The sequence below is a fragment of the Gorilla gorilla genome, chromosome 13 (assembly GCF_029281585.2).
Source record: "Gorilla gorilla gorilla isolate KB3781 chromosome 13, NHGRI_mGorGor1-v2.1_pri, whole genome shotgun sequence".
In the NCBI taxonomy this organism is placed as follows: domain Eukaryota; kingdom Metazoa; phylum Chordata; class Mammalia; order Primates; family Hominidae; genus Gorilla; species Gorilla gorilla.
In genome coordinates this window covers 126,402,121-126,417,984 of record NC_073237.2, presented here as the reverse complement: position 1 = coordinate 126,417,984, position 15,864 = coordinate 126,402,121, and the positions used below count along the sequence as shown (strand labels likewise).

The 15,864-nt window shown below is 41.8% G+C and overlaps 1 protein-coding gene across 28 annotated transcripts in view; it reads left to right on the top strand.

Moving 5' to 3' along the window:
• The window catches only part of FNBP1 (formin binding protein 1), a 158,673-nt gene that overhangs the window by 24,011 nt on the left and 118,798 nt on the right, over nt 1–15,864 (top strand). The gene's annotated exons all lie outside the window — the stretch shown is intronic.

The following is a 15,864-nucleotide window of genomic DNA, read 5'->3' as shown; positions in this document are numbered from 1 at the left end:
TGCGAAGTAGTTTAAGTGTTACAGAAACAGTGGCTTTAAAGTTATGGTATTGCTTTTCTCAAATAGGCAGCACTTAGTAAAACAAAAAGAAAAAAATTGCCTAATAAGCTGGGCACGCTGGCTCACTCCTGTAATCCCAGCACTTTGGGAGGCAAGGTGGGTGGATCACTTGAGACCAGGAGTTCGAGACCAGGCTGACCAACATGGTGAAACCCTGTCTCTACTAAAAATACAAAAATTAGCCGGGCGTAGTGGCGGGCGCCTGTAATCCCAGCTACTCGGGAGGCTGAGGCAACAAGAATCACTTGAAACATGGAGGCAGAGGTAGCAGTGAGCCAAGATCGCGCTACTGCACTCCAGCCTGGGCTACAAAGCTAGACTCCATCTCAAAAGAAACAAAAAAGAAAAGTTAAAAGACCGTTCTGGAGTCCTCTGATGAAATGAGATCTATGTCGTTGATATGAAAATGAACATCATTCACATTGTTTCCTAGGCAGAGTCACTGCTTTTGATGCTATTTGTATCATGGTAGCGTTTTGACAGCCAACAGGAATTTCCTTCTTAGTATTCACATTGAGAAATGTGATTAAACATCATTCTGTTGCCTAAAAGGCAAATCAGCAGCTAGAACAGCTTTGAAAGGGACCATGGCAGCCACTCTCAAGTTCTGTAGCCTTTTTTGTTTTGTTTTGTTTTTAATCTAATGAGGTCCTGTGAAAATAGCCCAGTGTTTGCATAGATAAAATAAGCATTGTGGGCCAGGCGCGGTGGCTCACGCCTGTAATCCCAGCACTTTGGGAGGCACTCCAACCTGGGTGATGAAGCGAGACTCCGTTTCAAAAAAATGAAAATAAAAAATAATAAATAAATAAATAAAATAAGCATTATGCATTTGACCACTTGAAAAAAATGAGGTTTCTCTCTGGCTAGCCATTACTCCAAAGATCAAAACAAACAACAAAACAAGCAAGAGTGGTTATCATTTATTTCTTTCCAGTTAATTATTGCCAAATTTGTATTTATATGGCAGATTTTGGTTCCAGATGGAGCAGTCATGATGATCTGCTTTTGGAAGTTCACTCATTGATTTTTGTAAACTTCAGCAACTTACAAAATTGGTATTCCAAAATATTTTCTTAAATCACTCCAAAGTTGTATCTTTCATCTGACATCACTATTGAACCTATAAAGACTTTTTATGAAACCTATGCAATCTAATTGTTAGTTTAATCCAAAAAAAATCATTTGGCTGGCTTATGATCGTTTTTATCTGGGGGAGAAATATAACAATTTGATCTTTTTTTTTTTTTTTTTGAGACAGAGTCTTGCTGTGTCGCCAGGCTGGAGTGCAGTGGCGCGATCTCGGCTCACTGCAACCTCCGTCTCCTGGAAGTCTAACTCTCATCCAGGCGGGAGTGGAGTGCCTTGACGCAATCTTGGCTGACTGCAACCTCTGCCTCCCAGACTCAAGCGATCCTCCCACCTCGGCCTCCTGAGTAGCTGGGACCACAGATGCAGGCCACCATGCCTGGCTAATTTTTTTGTATTTTTGGTAGAGACAGGGTTTCACCATATTGCCCAAGCTGGTCTTGAACTTATGAGCTCAGGCGATCCACTTGCCTCGGCCTCCCAAAGTGCTGGGATTACAGGCGTGAGTCTCTGTGCCCAGCCCTAATCATCTTTTTTGATATATTATTTTACTGTTTCTAGCTAGCAAAAGATGATTCTTGCTTGCTTAAAATAAAGTCCCCACTTCAGGTTTTCAGGGAACAAGAATTTACAGTTTGTAGAAATTCTCCTTGTACAATTTAGCTACACTATATTCTTATTTTTATGTGATAAGCAATTGTACTTAAAAGTAGACTATCTTGGCTGGACATGGTGGCTCATGTCTGCAATCTCAGCACTTTGGGAGGCGGAGATGGGCGGGTGACTTGAGGTCAGGAGTTCGAGACCAGCCTGGGCAGCATAGTGAGCTGAGATCACGCACCAGTGCACTCCAGCCTGGGTGACAGAGTGAGACTGTCTCTAAATAAATAAATAAATAAATAAATACCCAAATGAGTAAACTAAAAACTTACAGCACTATTGGTCACACCAAGTCTTTTATTGCAAGGAAGAGGGAGGTTTGTAGGTTCTGCAGCCTGAGACGCTAGAGCTGGCTGCCTGCATGCCAGTCACAGGGTTTCTGTCTTACTAGTAGGGGTGAAGTCACTTCACTGCTATGTTAGTTTCCTCATCCGTAAATGGAAATAATAATAGTATTGTACTTAATGCAACAGAACTATACACTTAAAAATGATTAACATGGCAAATTGTATGATATATATACACACATACATACACACACACACACACTTTAAACACACTTTTCTTTTTTTAAATAAAAGAGAAGAGTATTAGCCGGGCCCAGTGGCTCATGCCTGTAATCCCAGCACTTTGGGAGGCCGAGGTGGGTGGATCACAAGGTCAGGAGATCGAGACCATTCTGGCTAACACAGTGAAACTCTGTCTCTACTAAAAATATTAAAAAATTAGCCAGGCATGGTGGCGGGTGCCTGTAGTCCCAGCTACTTGGGAGGCTGAGGCAGGAGAATGGCATGAACCCGGGAGGCGGAGCTTGCAGTGAGCCGAGATCGCACCGCTGCACTCCAGCCTGGGCGACAGAGTGAAACTCTGTCTCAAACAAAAAAAAAAAAAAGAAGAGTTGGGGAGGTAAAAAAAAAAAAGTTGTATTGGGGAGGTAAAAAAAAAAAAAAAAAACCATGTTAGACCAGACCATGATGTCCATTGTTTTTTTTTTTTTTGATGGAGTCTCGCTCTGTCACCTGGGCTGGAGTGCAGTAGTGCAATCTTAGCTCACTGCAACCTCTGCCTTCCGGGTTCAAGTGATTCTCTTGCCTTAGCCTCCAGAGTAGCTGGGACTACAGACACCCACCACCATACCCGGCTAATTTTTGTATTTTTAGTAGAGACTGGGTTTCACGATGTGGGCCAGGCTGGTCTTGAACTCCCAACCTCAAGTGATCCTCCTGCCTTGGCCTCCCAAAGTGCTGAGATTACAGGCGTGAGCTACCGCACCCAGCCTGGATTTGTTTTTAAAACATGATATTAATGTGTTAATTACATTCACATTTGCCTAGAAGAAATTTGTAACAGAAATAGGAGCTCAAAACATTGAAATGAGATGAAGCAACAAATAATTTACAGCCACTTAAAAATAGAGCCAAACATGGTGGGATTTCTTTGAAATATCTGTTAATGTTTATTTTTTAAAGCTGAATACTGTTCAGTTATTAAGTAGAACCGACTACCCGTGTATAATTAATGAAAAGAAAACACTTGTGCTAGGTTTATAGGTATATAAACACTTAGATATCTCACATTCTTTGGCAACAGCTTAGGGAAGGCAGCCATGTACTAGAGACTTTTAGCTTTTTTTTGCAGCTGATCTCAGGGACTTGAAGAACTCCTTATGGTATGATTGAATTATTTTTTAATAGGTAAAATTCTCATATTATTGCATGCTCTGCATAAATTACCTTTTTTTTAAAGAGATGGGGTCTTTCTATGTTGCCGAGGCTGGTCTCGATCTCCTGTGCTCAAGTGATTCTCCCACCTCAGCCTACCAAAGTGTTGTCATTATAGACATGAGCCACCCTGCTCTGCCAAATGACATTTTTAACAGCTTCATGAGATCAGGGCACTCTTCTGTTCACGGTTACATCCCCAGCACCTTGCAGAGTCACTGGCACATTCCTGAAACCCAAGATAATAAACTACGTATGTGAACAAAACCAACTCTGACCACAGGCTAGAAAGAATTCAGTAGAAGTTTCCATTGACTCATTCATGCATTAAGCAAATATTTTCTTTTCTTTTCTTTTTTTGAGACAGAGTTTTGCTCTTGTTGCCCAGGCTAGAGTGCAATGGCGAGATCTTGGCTCACCGCAACCTCCTCCTCCCAGGTTCAAGCGATTCTCCTGCCTCAGCCTCCCGAGTAGCTCTAATTACAGGCGTGCACCACCACGCCCAGCTAATTTTGTACTTTTAGTAGAGACAGGGTTTCTCCATGTTGGTCAGGCTGGTGTTGAACTCCCAGCCTCAGGTGATCCGCCAGCCTCGGCCTCCCAAAGTGCTGGGATTACAGGTGTGAGCCCCCATGCCCGGCCTCAGCAAATATTTTCAAAGGACATCTAGATTGGTAGTGCAGTATGTCTTGACTGATAGTGGGGGATGTGATGAATCAGGTATTGTGAAGAAGAAACTCATGTTAGAACTACCTGAACAGTGCCAAGAGCACCTCCTGGTAAGTGGAGTTTTACAAAAGGAGTATTCAAAGGGCACTAATCCCATTCACAAGGGGCCCACCCTCATGACCTAATCACTTCCCAAAGGGCCCACCTCCAGGTACCACTGCACTGGGGATTAGGTTTCAACATATGAATTGGGGAAGGGAGGCATAAACATTCAGTCTGTAACAATAATATATAAAATTTTAAATCAAATTAGATAAACATTTATTCAAAATAAGACAGTTACCTTAATATATAAGAAGCTTATGCAAAACAATAAATACAAAATTTCTAATAGATGAATGAACAAAGATTAAGAAGAGAACAGTTACAAAAGGAATTCCAAATTCCAAATGAAAATGTCTAAAACATTAATTTCATGAATAATTAAATAAATGCACTTTGGGAGGCCGAGGCAGGTGCATTGCTTGAGCCCAGGAGTTCAAGACCAGCCTGGGCAATATGGCAAAACCCCATCTCTACAAAAGATACAAAAATTAGCCAGGCATGTTGGCTTGCGCCTGTAGTCCCAGCTACTCAGGAGGCTGAGGGGGGAGGATCACCTGAGCCCAGGAGGTTGAGGTTACAGCGAGCCGAAATTGTGCCAATGCATTCCAGTCCAGGCAACAGAGTGAGACCCTATCTCCAAAACAAAACAAAAGAAAAGAAATAAATGCACAAAAAGCAATTTGCCTACCAAATAAGGTAGTTTTTTTGTTTTGCAAATGGTAGTATTCAGTCCTAGTCAGGGTTCAGCAAGTTAGGGATCCTTGTATACTGTTGGTGAGTGTGTAATTGGTTCACCTTTTCTAGTAAAGACCTGGGCAATAGTCGAGGCTGGATTTTTAGCCAGGATGCTTGGTACTGCTTTTCTCTTCTGATTGGACAGGGAGTCTATTGATAATGGATTGTTAAATAGTTTTATTATCATTCCTGCTAGCAGGTATCAAGACACTTTAAAATGTTCATATACAGAGACCTATTGGTTTTCCTCATGGGAATGTAAATAAATTTTGAATTAATCTTTCTGATATTTCTTTATAGCTCTGTACTGTAAAGACCTACTAGTATGCGAGCTCCATGAGAATAGAGAAGTTGTGTCTTCTCTTACCTGCTAGGCCCTCAGTTTCTAGAATAGTATTTGGCATAGTAAGTGCTCAATAAAATATTTGTTGGAAGAATGGATGGGTGTATGTGTTTTGGGCATACAGTAGGAACAGCATATGTTGCTTACTGTAATGTTTTGTGTTCTCTTTTAAGAACATTTTATTTGACAGTATTTATTATATTAATATTACTGTGGTGGTATATGAAAAATATTTTTGGACTTTAGACAGTAATCGTCCTGGATTTTTTTTTTTTAGAAGTTTTTCCCCCAAGGGTGAAGTCTTTTTTGCAATCAATCATCAATCCATAGTTGGGTACTAAATGATGCCCATTTTCTGAAAAATGTTTTTTTTTTTTAAGGGAAGAAAATAGAGGTACATCAATCAAGGAAAAAGTAATAGTTCAATACTTTATATAATAGCTTTTTCTATCCACTTAAGTTTTTCCTTCATAAATGTTTTACCTTCATTTTTGATCTCTAATTGGCAGAGGCTGAAGTGATCTTAAGTATCTCTTATCCTGAAGATTTTCCTATCAACCAAATTGTAACTAATAAATAATTATGGCATATTACAAAAGAATGTATGAAAATATGTATGTATAGAATAATATGTACAAAAATAGCAGTAAAATGCACATCCATGTACATGCCACCCAGGCTAAGAAATAGAACATTAGGCTGGGCACGGTGGCTCATGCCTGTAATCCCAGCACTTTGGGGGGCCGAGGCAGGTGGATCACTTGAGGTCAGGAGTTTGAGACCAGCCTGGCCAACATGGCAAAACCCCATCTCTACTAAAAATACAAAAATTAGCCAGGCGTGGTGGCGTGCACCTGTAGTCCCAGCTACTTGGGAGGCTGAGGCAGGAGGGTTGCTTGAACCTGGGAGGCAGAGGTTGCCGTGAGCCGAGATTGCGCCATTGCACTCCAGACTGGGTGGCACAGCGAGACTCCATCTCAAAAAGAAAAAAAAAAAGAAAGAAAGAAATAAGAAATAGAACATTATTCCAGAATCTCCTGCTGGCCTCTCCCTGATCACATCCCTTTCTAAGCCTCTGCCACCCTATTTGAGTGTTCAGAATTTTGCATTGAACATATTCTGTTATTTTTACAGTTTCATCCTATATGAATATACCAGTAAAATACATTGTTTAGTTTTGCCTATTTTTGGACTTCAAGTAGAATCAGATGGACAGGTGGGTTTGTCTTAGTCTATTTTGTGTTGCTATAGCAGAATACCACAACCTGGGTAATTTATAAACAGTACAAAATTATTTGGCTCATGAATCTAGAGATTGGAAAGTCCAAGAATATGGTGCTGGCACCAGTTGAAGGCCTTTTGCCACTTAGTGAGGGCAAGAGAGCAAGAGGGCATCAAACTCCCTTTTGTAACAAGCCCACTCTTGAAATAACTAATCCACTCCTTTGATAATGATATTAAACCATTCAGGAGGGCTCTGCCATCTTTTATTTGGCCCCATTTCCCATTAAGTTTCTGACACATGAACTTGGGGGAACACATTGGAAACAAAGCAGGTTGTTTCCAATATTTTTTCTACCATGAATTATGCTGCTATAAACATTCATATGCATGTCTCTTGGTGCACATGAGCAAGAGTTATTGTCTAGCTCCTAGACCTTAAGATATATACCTAGAGATGTCATACAGAGGCACAGGTTCACCTTTACTAGGTAAAACCAACCTGTTTTCCGAGGTCCCCAGCAGCGTGTGAATGTTGCCATTACACCACGTCCTTGTTTACACTTGGTGCTGTCTGACTTTATATTTTTGCCAGACTGATGGATATGAAATGGTATTTCATTGTGGTTTTAATATGCATTTCCCTGATTACTAATTAAGCTAAATACATTTATTGCTTAAAATTCTTATTTATTTATTTTTGCCCCTTTTCCTGTTAAGTTATTTGACTCTTTTTAGAACAGTTGGAGCCAGGCACAGTAGCTCATGCCTGTAATCCCAGCACTTTGGGAGGCCGAGGCAGGGGGATTGCTTGAGCCCAGGTATTCGAGACCAGCCCAGGCAACGTAGTGATATGCTGTCTCTTAAAAACATAAAAAATAGAACAATTGAAGGAGTGCTATCTATATTCTAGATACCAATTCTCTGTTGATCATATGTGTTACAAATATCTTCTCCCAGTTTGTATTTTGTATGTTCACTTTCCTTGTGCTATCTTTTCGTGAATGGAATTTTTTAGTTTTTGTGTAGTCAAATTTATTGACTTTTTTCATTATGGTGTACACTTTTTGATGTCTTGTTTAAAAATCATTTCTGGCTGGGCGTGGTGGCTCACGCCTCTACTCCCAGCACTTTGGGAGGCTGAGGCGGGCAGATCACGAGGTCAGAAGATCAAGACCATCCTGGCTAACATGGTGAAACCCTGTCTCCACTAAAAATACAAAAAATTAGCCTGGTGTGGTGGCACGCGCCTGTAGTCTCAGCTACTTGGGAGGCTGAGGTAGGAGAATCGCTTGAACCCAGGAGATGGAGGTTGCAGTGAGCCGAGATTGCACCAGTGCACTCCAGCCTGGGTGACAGAGCGAGACTCCATCTCAATTAAAAAACAAAACAAAACAAAACAAAAAAAATTTCCTACCTCAGGATCCAAAAGATATTATCCTATATTGTCTCCTAAAAGTTTTATAGCCTAGCCTTTTACATTTAGGTTCTTAATTCTTAATCTACCTGGAATAAGTTTTTGTATATTTTTAAAAGTAGAGGTTTTATCTCATTTTTCCCGATAGATATGCGATTATCCCCGTACCTCTTATTGAACAGCTTGTTCTTTCCCCACTGGTTGATGACAATGATGATGACGATGATGAAAATGATAGCATTAACGCTTACTGAGGGCTTACCATGTGCCAGGCATATGCTAAGCATGAGGTAATTTACTAATCCTTTTAGTAACTCAGTGAGTAGGTCCTGCTTCTATCCTCTTTTGAGTTGAGAAACAGCAACACAGAAGTTAAATACTTGCTTCATGTGGCATACCTAGTAGTCAAAGAGCCAGCATTCAAACCAATTTATTCTAGTTCCAGAATCCAGATTCTTAGCCATTAGGCTCTGCATCTTTTCTACATGGCTACATCTATCCTAAATCAAAAGTCATTTTTGCATGGACCTGTTCCTGGCCTTTCAATTCTTTGTATTTGTCTATGTCTTTGTCCCTGGCCAATACCACAAAGCCTCTTAATTAACTTTAGAATGAGTCAGTATCTGGTATGGCTAATATTCCTACCTTGTTGTTCTTCAAGAGTGTTTTGGCTATTAATTGACCTTTGCATCTTGATTTAAATCTTAGAATTTTATTCTCCAGAAAACTTGTTGGGGTTTTAATTGAACTGCATTGAATCTGTAGATAATCTAGGGGAGGATTGATATATCTGTAATATATGGCCTTCCAATCCATGAACGTGGTATATTTCTATATTTAGTCTGTTTTTCTTTAATGTTGTCTTAGTCCATTTGTGCTGCTATAACAAAATACCTGAGAGTGGATAATTTATAAACAACAGAAATTTATTTCTTACAGTTTTGGAGGCTGGGAAGTTCAAGATCAAGGTGCCAGCAGGTTCAGTGACTGGTGAAGGCCCATTCCTCAGATGGTGCTATCTAGGTGTTGGTGTTGCCACATGGGGAAGGGATGGAAGAGCAACAGCAGCTCTCTGAAGCATCTTTCATACGGGCATTAATCCCATCCGTGAGGGTGGAGCCTTCATAGCCTAATCAGTTCTCATAGGCACCAGCTCTTAGTACTGTCACCTTGGAGGTTAAGTACCAGCATGACTTTTGGAGGACACATTCATTAAAACCTTAGCAAATGCATTTTAATAAAGTTTTATACTTTGCTCTATTATGTTCTTACACACCTTTTATTATGTTTGTTTCTGTCTACTTGTAATTCTTCATGCTGTTATAAGTAATAATGTTATATATATAATATATATTTTTTTTTCTTTTTTTTTTTTGAGATGGAGTCTCACTCTGTCACCCAGGCTGGAGTGCAATGGCACGATCTCAGCTCACTGCAAGCTCCGCCTCCCGGGTTCACGCTGTTCTCCTGCCTCAGCCTCCCGAGTAGCTGGGAGTACAGGTGCCTGCCACCACGCCTAGCTGACTGTCTCTTGCTTTTCCAGCTTCCTTCCATCTCTGCTGTCTGTTTGGCTTGGCTGATTTTTACTTATTCTTCTCATTTCCTCTTAGAAATCCCTCCCTCTGAAAGGCCTTCTCTAATCCCATGTCTATCTTGAGCCCTGCAAGTCTATGTTTCTACTGCTCTTTTAGCCTAGAGTGCTCATTAGCACTCTACTGTTCCCTACTCGCATTCTGGTGCCAGTACAGAGCTTGGCTGAGAGTGAGCTCTCAATAAGAATGGTTGAATTATAGCAACATTTTGGAAGGAGACAAAAAAAAAAAAAAAAGACCCAAAGAAAAGTGGCTTAGACAACAAGGGCACATTTTCTATCTCACATGACAAAGAGTCCAGAGGCAGGGAAATTCCAGGTTGGTGTCTCAGTTCAGTAATAGCTGAGAAATTGTCATCAAAAAGCCAGGTGCTTTCCATCTCTGGCTCTGCCATTTCAAGCATCACAGGTAGCTATGACCACGTCAAGTAAAGAAGAGGAGGGAGCCGGGTGCAGTGGCTCATGCCTGCAATTCCAGCACTTTGGGAGGCCGAGGCAGGCAGATCACTTCAGGTTAAGAGTTGGAGACCAGCCTTTCCAACATGGTGAAACCCCATCTCTACTAAAAATACAAAAAGTATCCGGGTTTATTTGGGAGGAAACCTTTCTCAGTACGTGTTTAGTAGATATCTGCTACATCTGGTTAGCCAGGGTAATGTCACATGCCCATGTCTGTGTTGCAAGAGAGTTGGAGAAAGGGATCCTGTAATAAGACAGGTGCTCTGCCAAAGGGAAGATGGGATGGGTGGGGGATAGCTGCTAGATTGTCAGCCAAGATGCTCAGACAAAAGTGTCTGTTGCAAGGGATATCTCACAGAACCAGTGGCTGGATGAACAGGCCAGTCCCACAAGGGACTTAAATCGGCTAGTGGAAAGTCCACAGGTACATTTTGAACATATGGGGGTAATAATGTCTTGTGTTTGCTTTCATCTTCATCTCTGCAGATTAGTGTTTTTTCCACTAATTTGGCATGCACATGGACAAAAATTGCCTCTTAGCGATTTTTTTTTTTTTTTTTTTTTTTGAGACTGGGTCTTGCTCTGTCGCCCAGGCTGGAGTGCAGTGGCACAATCTCGGCTCACTGCAACCTCCTCCTCTTAAGTTCAATGGATTCTCTTGCCTCAGCCTCCTGAGTAGCTGGGATTACAGGTGCAGGTGCGTGCCGCTATGCCAGGCTTGGAAATATTTACAGAGTTTAGAAATAAGTCAGGACTTTAAAAATCTGGCTTTTTCTTCTCATTAATAATTTAGCTTGTATACTTCTTTCTTCTTTAGGCTTTGGATTGCATTCAAAGTTCTCCCTGGTATTTAGAGTGAGATTTCTTTCTCTCTCTATCACCCTCTTTTCTTCCTTTCCTGGGTCGGTCTTGAACTTGTTTTCTGGGGGAGAGAATCACCTGTGGAGACTAGTATGGGATGTTTGAGAGGCACAGTTGGTTTTCCAGGGCTGAAAAGAATGCAGGACAGCTAGAGGCGGGGAAGCTGGTTGAACCTTTGCACCTGCTGATTGATCCAGCTTGGGAAAGAGACCAATTCATATTTAGACAGCTTTCGTCGTCCAATCTCTGCATAGAAATCAGGAAATGAACCAGAAGATTCCGTTTTCAGGTTGAAGCCAGACACTGAGGGGCTTGACTAAGCTCCTCTTGCTTACAATAAAATGGAGCATTTTTTAAATTATAAAGAGCAAGATTTTGCTTTCTGAGATTAGCGTCGATCTTTCATCAGTGTTGATGCAGCCAAACACAGTTACAAGTTATATCCATCCTTCTAAGACTAATTTTATAACTTCATTATCCCTAATACTTTTCCTCTTCAAGTTATTTGACAATACCTATCTGGAGGAGTAATTTTTAAACTATTTAAAAAATTAGGTGGTTTCTTCGGTTTGTTTTTTGAGACAGAGTCTCACTCTGTTGCCCAGGCTGGAGTGCAATGGCACAATCTGGCTCACTGCAGCCTCGACCTCCCCAGGCCCAGGTCATCCTCCCACCTCAGCCTCCCAAGTAGTGGGACCCACAGGCGCATGACACCACACCCAGCTAATTTTTATTTTTATTTTCTGTGCTGACTGGGTCTCGCCATGTTGCCCAGGCTGGTCTCGAACTCCTGGGCTCAAGTGAGCCTCCCATTCACCCTCCCCAAGTGCTGGGATTATAGTCATTGAGCCATGACGCCCAGCAGAAATTAGGTGTTTTTTTTTTTTTTTTTTAATGAAAAAAAGTAAGCAGTTTAATTTTTTTTTTTTTTTGAGACAGAGTCTCACTCTGTCACCCAAGCTGGAGTGCAGTGGTGCGATCTCAGCTCACTGCAACCTCCACCTCCCAGGTTCAAGTTCCTGAATAGCCGGGATTACAGGCGCTCGCCACCATACCCAGCTAATTTTTGTATTTTTAGTAGAGACGGGATTTTGCCATTTTGGCCAGGCTGGTCTCAAACTCCTGACCTCAGGTGATCCAGCCGCCTGGGCCTCCCAAAGTGTTGGGATTACAGGCGTGAGCCACCACGCCGGCCTGAAAATCTTATTTTTTTACAGTGTCTTTCACTCAGCATGTTTGGGGCAGTTAGAGATGTTTGTTTTTGTTTGTTGCTTTTACCGCATCCGTAGAAACAGAGAGGAACTGAAAGTGACTAAGGTGTTCTAAGAACGTCAAAGTAGGCTAGAAGTTTATTGCTGCTTCTTAAAGGGATACATTCCATAGCAGTTTCCCCTCCTAATCTCATCTGCTCAGACTCTAGCACAGTCAAAATTCTGGCACTTTTTCTACAGGTTATGATTTTCCCCTTTCTTTTCATTTCAGAACACATTTGGCTCAGAGCACCGCTGCATTCATTAGTCCTGAGGCTTCTACTTTCTGAGCCCTTCCATTTGTTGCACATCCAACAACAGCCTCCTTAATGCCCTTTTACACAATATAATTATTGTTATAAAAATATGAAAATGCAACTTTTTGTACTCTATCTGTCTTTCTGCATTCTTTTTTTTTTTTTTTTTTGACAGGATCTCACTCTTTTGCCCAGGCTGGAATGCAGTGGTGTGATCACAGGTGTCTGTAGCCTTGACCTCCCAGGCTCAAGTGATCCTTCCACCTCAGCCTCCTGGGTAGCTGAGACTATAGGTGTGTGCCACCACACCCAGCTAACTTTGTGTATTTTTTTTTTGTAGAGATGAGGGTCTTGCTATGTTGCCGAGGCTGGTCTCAAACTCCTGGGCCCAAATGATCTTCCTTCCTCAGCCTCCCAAAGTGCTGGGATTATAGGCATGAGCCGCCGCACCCGGCCTCCACATTCTTTATATCACTAACTTCATCCATATGCAGCTGCCTCCTAAACTTCAGCTAAGTTTTATTTTTTTAACCCACACATATATTTTTATCATATATTTGCTTACGTTCTTATCTCTTGTGTTCAGAATGCAACTAGAAAGAGCCATGAACGTAGTGTTTTCATTTCTACAACAGAAACAGACTCCTTAGTGTTTTCATTTCTGCAACAGAAACAGACTTATGACTAATTATAACAGTTAAGCCTAAGTTTGTACCTGTTTTTATTTTATTTACTTATTTGAGACGAAGTCTTCCTCTGTCGCCCAGGCTGGAGTGCAGTGGCACCATCATGTCTCACTGCAACCTCTGCCTCCCAGGGTCAAGCGATTCTCCTGCCTCAGCCTCCCAAGTAGCTGGGATTACAGGCGCCTGCCACCATGCTTGGCTAGTTTTTTTGTTTTGTTTTGTTTCTTTTTGAGACAGAGTATCACTCTGTCACCAGGCTGGAGTGCAGTGGCATAATCTCAGCTCACTGCAACCTCCGCCTCCCAGGTTCAAGCGATTCTCCTGTCTCTGCCTCCGGAGTAGCTGAGACTACAGGCCTTTGCCACCATGCCCAGCTAATTTTTGTATTTTTAGTAGAGATGGGGTTTCACCATGTTGGTCAGGATGGATTTTTTTGTATTTTTAGTAGAGACGGGGTTTCTCCATATTGGCCAGGCTGGTCTCAGACTGCTGACCTCAAGTGATCCACCCGCCTTGGCCTCCCAAAGTGCTAGGATTACAGGTGTGAGCCACCATTCCCAGCCTGTACCTGTTTTTAATGGCAAGTTCTAGAACTGCATTTTAATGAGATTTGGATTCAGTAAGACCTTTCATTTCGTGTGCTTTTCCTTTCTAATTAAAATCTGTTGTATTAACTTGCATGTACAACTAGGGCACTGTGGTGTTGGAGCCCCTTTTTGTCAGTTACCTCACAGGCTCCTGCTATAGGAGACATTTTCAACCCAGGGAGCACAGCACCCTAATTCAAAAACCAGTTTCAGAAACAGCAGATGAAAATATGATTTTGTGGAATCTGCATCTACTACTCCTATTGTCAAAACATAAGGTATCTGTGATCCTTGAAATAAACCTTCTATTCCTAAGTCACCATAGTGTTTGGAAGAAAAACAACAAAAGAAAAAAACAAATAAACCTTCTAATTCTGCCTTTCACATTTAATTTATTCTTTTTGTGGGCAAGCAATGAAGTCACTTTGGGTAATCCTTTTTCATCACTTTTAGGTTGAAAAATATATTTGAGTATTTCTGCTTTTAATATTCTCAATTTGGCAGGGCACAGTGGCTCACGCCTGTAAGCCCAGCACTTTGGGAGGCTGAGGTGGGCAGATCACAAGGTCGGGAAATCAAGACCATCCTTGCTAACATGGTGAAATCCTATCTCTACTAAAAATACAAAAAATTAGCCGGGTGTGGTGGCGGGCGTCTGTAGTCCCAGCTACTCGGGAGGCTGAGGCAGGAGAATCGCTTGAACCCGAGAGGCGGAGGTCGCAGTGAGCTGAGATCGCACCACTGCACTCCAGCCTGTGCGACAGAGCGAGACTCCATCTCAAAAAAAAAAAATCTCAATTTGTCTATGGAAATTAATTTAAATCTTTGTTAAAAGCTCGAGAAGTTAATTTCAGGTGGTATTTGTGATGGCACATTTTTGTTTGTAAAGTTCTTTTTTTCTTTTTTGAGACAGAGTCTGGCTGTGTCACCCAGGCTAGAGTGTAGTGGTGCATCTCAGCTCACTGCAACCTCCACCTCCCTGGTTCAAGTGATTCTCCTGCCTCAGCCTCCTGAGTAGCTGGGATTACAGGTGTAAGCCATCATGCCCAGCTTTTTTTTTTTTTTTTTTTTTTTTTGAGACAGTCTTGCTCTGTCACCCAGGCTGGAGTGCAATGGCGCCATCTCATCTCACTGCAACCTCCACCTCCTGGGTTCAAGCGATTCTCCTGCTTCAGCCTCCCAAGTAGCTGGGACTACAGGTACCTGCCACCATGCATGGCTAATTTTTGTGTTTTTAGTAAAGACAGGGTTTCACCATGTTGGCCAGGCTGGTCTTGAACTCCTGATCTCAGGTGATCCACCCACCTCAGCCTCCCAAAGTGTTGGGATTACAGGCGTGAGCCACCACGCCCGGCCTGTAAAGTTTTATAAAACTTTCTACGTTTCTGTAAGTGCAGCTTCTTTAATATTCAGAACCAAATTGATTTTTTAAAACATTTTAAATGGATATTTTCTTACAGTTACTCTTTGAGTAAATCTATACCCTCTGACACATTTTCCTCCACAGTTTGAGGAAGCTAATGCTAGTAACATAATCCTAAGGGATTCTGTTTAAACAGAGCCATTTAAGTCCTTCTTAAAATGCCCAAGTCCTCAGGAAGGTGAATTTATCAAAAACTGGAGTATCCAAAAATAGCAGTCTAGATAGCACAGACCAAAGTAGTCTCAGTAGTGTGGAGGAGATCATTCCCTTCACTGGGTGAATAATTCACTGCAGGAGAGATTTGCTTGCAGAGGGGGACTGGCCTCAGGACCCCCTTTCCTGGAGTCTGTGCCACTTACATAGGTAATTTTAGCAACTTAGTCTCTTACTAGATTGGCTTATTCCAGGGATTTTGAATTAATGTTGGTTTAGTACACTTTTTTTTTTTTCGAGATGGAGTCTTGCCCTGTCACCCAGGCTGGAGTACAGTGGCGCGATCTTGGCTCACTGCAACATCTACGTCCCAGGTTCAAGCGATTCTCCTGCCTCAGCCTCCAGAGTAGTTGGGATTACAGGCATGAGCCACCGTGCCCAGCCGGTTTAGTACACTTTTTAATTACAGGAAAACACCATATTAAAGTTGACCTAGACTTTGGAGGGAAACTTCCTTGTGGATGACTTGGGTCTCCTCATCTCAAAGTAAATAGTTTTTCTGAATGTAGTTCCTGTG